We start from the raw sequence: 6,076 nt of genomic DNA on the forward strand, positions 1-6,076 counted from the left end.
TAATTTACCAATGAAAATAACACAAAACAAATGGAACTTGAACGACAATAGAATATGCACAGTAATTGTTGATAAATCTCTGATCAAATTGGTTCTCAGTGAAGAAATAATTTTAAAAGATACCTTTTTTTAATTTGACTAGTAATGCCATGATTTATTAAACAAACAGACAAATAATGAATCTATAGGCCGTAGGTATAATGTTATTATTGTGATTATGAAATTTGAATGATCTCTTTAAATTAAAAAGACTCTATTAAGTAAATAGTTCAAGCATTTTGATTGAAAAGATTGTAACGTCAAAACAGAGTGTATATATACAGGTAAATTGTTCCATAAGGGTTGTAGTGGCCAATCAGAGCCCACTATTGGTAAACCCGCCTCTGTGTATGATAAGCCCGCCTCTGGCTAACAGTTGCATGTATGTCGATAGTTCAGTTATTGATTAGATTCAAGATCGTGTGCGTATGAGTATGAATGTAATAAAGCTATATTAAACCATCCCGTTTTGGGTCTGTTATATACATTACACTGACAACATTACAAGGGTATGATACAATAACTCAGGGGACGCTTCAGGTGTTGTGTGTTTATAGTGCTTTATATCCGATCTATTTGGGTCATTTACTTTTTGGGGTATGATGATTGTAAATTGCAGGTTAAAAAGGGGAATAAAAATAGTGGAGTTCTGGGAATATTTCGCGCGATCACTCGCGCACTAATTTCCATTACACTAAGGTCAACATTATAGTTCAATATGTCAAATGAGAAGGCAGCACTTCTCAAGTGTTCAAGTAAATCAGAAGTCATCTTGATGATTGCAACCATGTGATGCGGTATATTTTAACGGTGGCAGGTCCAATTAGTGGATAGTTTACACAATTTAGAAAATCAGAAGTCATTCGTCATTAATTTTAATAAGGTGAAGCGGTATATATGTAAACAGTAAAATGACACAGAAAAGCCGGTATCAGTAGAATATGCATTTGCGCCACGCTGGTCTTAACCCAGACTTAAGAGTGTTCGTAATCATGGTCACAGGTTAAGTATAATAACACAGAGAAGCCGGTATCAGTGGAATATGGTAACTTGCAGTCATGCCACACTGGTCTGAACTCAGACTTGAGACTGTTCGTAATTAATGGCCTAGGCTAAGTAAAATAATACAGAGAAGCCGGTATCAGTGGAATATGGTAACTTGCAGTCATGCAACACTGGTCTGAACTCAGACTTGAGACTGTTCGTAATTAATGGCCTAGGCTAAGTAAAATAATACAGGGAAGCCGGTATCAGTGGAATATGGTAACTTGCAGACATGCAACACTGGTCTGAACTCAGACGTGAGACTGTTCGTAATTAATGGCCTAGGCTAAGTAAAATAATACAGAGAAGCCGGTATCAGTGGAATATGGTAACTTGCAGTCATGCCACACTGGTCTGAACTCAGACTTGAGACTGTTCGTAATTAATGGCATAGGCTAAGTAAAATAATACAGAGAAGCCGGTATCAGTGGAATATGGTAACTTGCAGTCATGCAACACTGGTCTGAACTCAGACTTGAGACTGTTCGTAATTAATGGCCTAGGCTAAGTAAAATAACACAGGGAAGCCGGTATCAGCGGAATATGGTAACTTGCAGACATGCAACACTGGTCTGAACTCAGACTTGAGACTGTTCGTAATTAATGGCCTAGGCTAAGTAAAATAATACAGAGAAGCCGGTATCAGCGGAATATGGTAACTTGCAGACATGCAACACTGGTCTGAACTCAGACTTGAGACTGTTCGTAATTAATGGCCTAGGCTAAGTAAAATAACACAGGGAAGCCGGTATCAGTGGAATATGGTAACTTGCAGTCATGCCACACGGGTCTGAACTCAGACGTGAGACTGTTCGTAATCATGGTCACAGGTTAAGTATAATAATACAGAGAAGCCGGTATCAGTGGAACATGGTAACTTTCAGTCATGCCACACTGGTCTGAACTCAGACGTGAGACTGTTCGTAATTAATGGCCTAGGCTAAGTAAAACAAGAGATGTTTGTCAAACATTATGCCCCCTGAGCGCCAAGTTGCCAGAAATATTTGGACAATTGAATGAAATATGCATGGACTGAAATGACAGCTGATTTGTCATTGGATGCATATGAGGCAGGTCATCTACTGGTCATACCTAATCTTCATGTCAAGTTTGATGACCATAGGTCCGGGAATTGTTGAGTTATCACTCGGACAAGCTTTGGTCTTCCAACAGACCGACCGACATGTGCAAAGCAATTATATAACCCCTCTGCTTCGAAGGGGGGCATAATTAAACTAGATGTTCACTGAAAACTGATACTTCAACTCATGCATTTAGTGACATATAAATTTCTACTGTCTACTATATAAGAAAATAAAATATGGACAATCAGAAAACCTTTTTTCAGCTTACAGTCACACTGACCTTGACCTTTGACCCACTGACCTCAAAATCAATAGGGTTCATCTGCTGGTCATGACCAATAAGCCTACCTAGTATGAGGTCCCTGGGTCAAAGCGTTCTCAAGTTATTGATCGGAAACCGTTTTTCATGTTAAGGTCACACTGACCTTGACCTTTGACCTCAAAATCAATAGGGTTCATCTGCTGGTCATGACCAATACACCTACCAAGTATGAGGTTCCTGGGTCAAAGCGTTCTCAAGTTATTGATCGGAAACCGTTTTTCATGTAAAGGTCACACTGACCTTGACCTTTGACCCACTGACCTCAAAATCAATAGGGTTCATCTGCTGGTCATGACCAATAAGCCTACCTAGTATGAGGTCCCTGGGTCAAAGCGTTCTCAAGTTATTGATCGGAAACCGTTTTTCATGTTAAGGTCACACTGACCTTGACCTTTGACCCACTGACCTCAAAATCAATAGGGTTCATCTGCTGGTCATGACCAATACACCTACCAAGTATGAGGTTCCTGGGTCAAAGCGTTCTCAAGTTATTGATCGGAAACCGTTTTTCATGTAAAGGTCACACTGACCTTGACCTTTGACCCACTGACCTCAAAATCAATAGGGTTCATCTGCTGGTGATGACCAATACACATACCAAGTATGAGGTCCCTCGGTCAAAGCGTTCTCAAGTTATTGATCGGAAACCATTTGGTATTCCGACCGACCGACCGACCGACAGACAGACAGACCGACCGACCGACCGACCGACATGTGCAAAACAATATACCCCACTTTTTTCAAAAGGGGGCATAATAATACAGGGAAGCCGGTATCAGTGGAATATGGTAACTTGCAGTCATGCCACACTGGTCTGAACTCAGACGTGAGACTGTTCGTAATTAATGGCCTAGGCTAAGTAAAATAACACAGAGAAGCCAGTATCAGTGGAATATGGTAACTTGCAGACATGCCACACTGGTCTGAACTCAGACTTGAGACTGTTCGTAATTAATGGTCTAGGCTAAGTAAAATAATACAGAGAAGCCGGTATCAGTGGAATATGGTAACTTGCAGACATGCCACACTGGTCTGAACTCAGACGTGAGACTGTTCGTAATTAATGGCCTAGGCTAAGTAAAATAATACAGGGAAGCCGGTATCAGTGGAATATGGTAACTTGCAGACATGCCACACTGGTCTGAACTAAGACTTGAGACTGTTCGTAATTAATGACCCAGGTTAAGTAAAATAACACAGAGAAGCCGGTATCAGCGGAATATGGTAACTTGCAGACATGCCACACTGGTCTGAACTCAGACTTGAGACTGTTCGTAATTAATGACCCAGGTTAAGTAAAATAACACAGAGAAGCCGGTATCAGCGGAATATGGTAACTTGCAGACATGCCACACGGGTCTGAACTCAGACTTGAGACTGTTCGTAATTAATGACCCAGGTTAAGTAAAATAACACAGAGAAGCCGGTATCAGTGGAATATGGTAACTTGCAGTCATGCCACACTGGTCTGAACTCAGACTTGAGACTGTTCGTAATTAATGGCCTAGGCTAAGTAAAATAATACAGAGAAGCCGGTATCAGTGGAATATGGTAACTTGCAGTCATGCCACACTGGTCTGAACCCAGACTTGAGACTGTTCGTAATTAATGGCCTAGGCTAAGTAAAATAATACAGAGAAGCCGGTATCAGTGGAATATGGTAACTTGCAGTCATGCCACACTGGTCTGAACCCAGACTTGAGACTGTTCGTAATTAATGACCCAGGTTAAGTAAAATAACACAGAGAAGCCGGTATCAGTGGAATATGGTAACTTGCAGTCATGCCACACTGGTCTGAACCCAGACTTGAGACTGTTCGTAATTAATGGCCTAGGCTAAGTAAAATAATACAGAGAAGCCGGTATCAGTGGAATATGGTAACTTGCAGTCATGCCACACTGGTCTGAACTCAGACTTGAGACTGTTCGAAATTAATGGCCTAGGCTAAGTAAAATAATACAGGGAAGCCGGTATCAGTGGAATATGGTAACTTGCAGTCATGCCACACTGGTCTGAACCCAGACTTGAGACTGTTCGTAATTATGGTCACAGGTTAAGTATAATAATACAGGGAAGCCGGTTTCAGTTGAATAGTGTTGTGTATCTGTGTGCATGAGGCTTATATTGTGGGGTTACATCAAAGCAAGTTCGTGTATAGATTGTGTGCTGTTAGATACTTGCCACATAACCCTTTGAAATACTGTCGTATGTTAAAATGTATTTTGAATGAAATAACTTTTATTGGTTGATATTAATATTGATATAACTTATTGTAAACTTTTATTAACACTGTTCCTGTAAATAGCGCTCAATTTAACGTGTGTTTCGGAAACTGTAATGATCAGTAGATCTTTAGTTCATGTACTAATCGTTTGATTTATTGGAATGATACTTGATTTTATGAAGAAATAAATAAATAATAAATAAAAGAAATCAACTTGACCCCTCACCCAACCACATATTCACCTATTTTTCTATGTATACCTTACTTTAACATATGTTTTCTATTTTTTCGATATTTCAGGGATATGCCATACGTTGTAACACTCTCAAAATAACCACTTTAATAGGAACAGAAAGTTTAGACAGTTTGCCCGGACAAAATTCTCTTAAGTGTGCAGTTTTTATATATGTAGCAATTTTAAAAAAGAAAAGGCGTAAAATATTGAGTTTAAAGGTACTTTTATTGACGTGTTCTTTCTGGTTGTTTTTCACTTTTTGCTCGCTACAAAGTAGATGCCGAAAATAAAGCTTCTGACAGTTGCACAAGGGATGGTACGGAATTGGGAGATCCATAATATATGTGCAGTGGCCAGATCTTGCGAAATGCCCGAAATCCTGTGACCACAAGGTCCTTTATTTGACAAAATGTTCTGTCACGGCAGAAAGTGTCGAGGGTTCGTTATGACCTAGCCTTAATTAAACTATGCACCTGCCTCTTGTATTGTCAGTGTCATGTTCTATATTGCAATATCGTTCCCCTTTGTTGCTTCTGGAACTGTTTTATGTGTATTACGTTATTATTACAAATGCAGCATGGACATTGGATATTCACTGTTAAATTTATTGATGCATAATTTCTTCGATACACCTAGAGACCTAGTTTTGACCCGAGATTACCCTAAATCACACTGGTCCAATAAACGGTTCCAGGGGGGAGTGGGGCGCATCCCCCTCCTCCCCTTAATCGTCAAAAATATACGACCCTAGGTTGCACCTCCTCTAACGTCAAGTCCTGGTACCGCCCTGGGTCCTTTACATCATGCTGAGAGATATATTGAGTTTTAGATGATCGAATTACACTGTTGTATTTATGAAGCGGAAAAAGCTTTAACACTCACCCAGTTTTTGAAATTACCGTGAAATGTTCAATGAAAAAAACGTTAATTAGAAATCATACATACAATTTAAATCATTTAGAACTTGAACCTGTTTTTTAAACAAACATTTCATTATTAGCTTCGTTTAAATACTTCCAAATATTTTCTTTACTAAGTCCGCATAGAAATATAATTTTCTAAGTTTGAATGTAAATGAATTAGTAGAAAATTAATTTCCGTTTGAATGTAGCGTAATATCCGCTAG

Source organism: Mya arenaria, chromosome 7 (assembly GCF_026914265.1).
Source record: "Mya arenaria isolate MELC-2E11 chromosome 7, ASM2691426v1".
NCBI classification, from domain to species: domain Eukaryota; kingdom Metazoa; phylum Mollusca; class Bivalvia; order Myida; family Myidae; genus Mya; species Mya arenaria.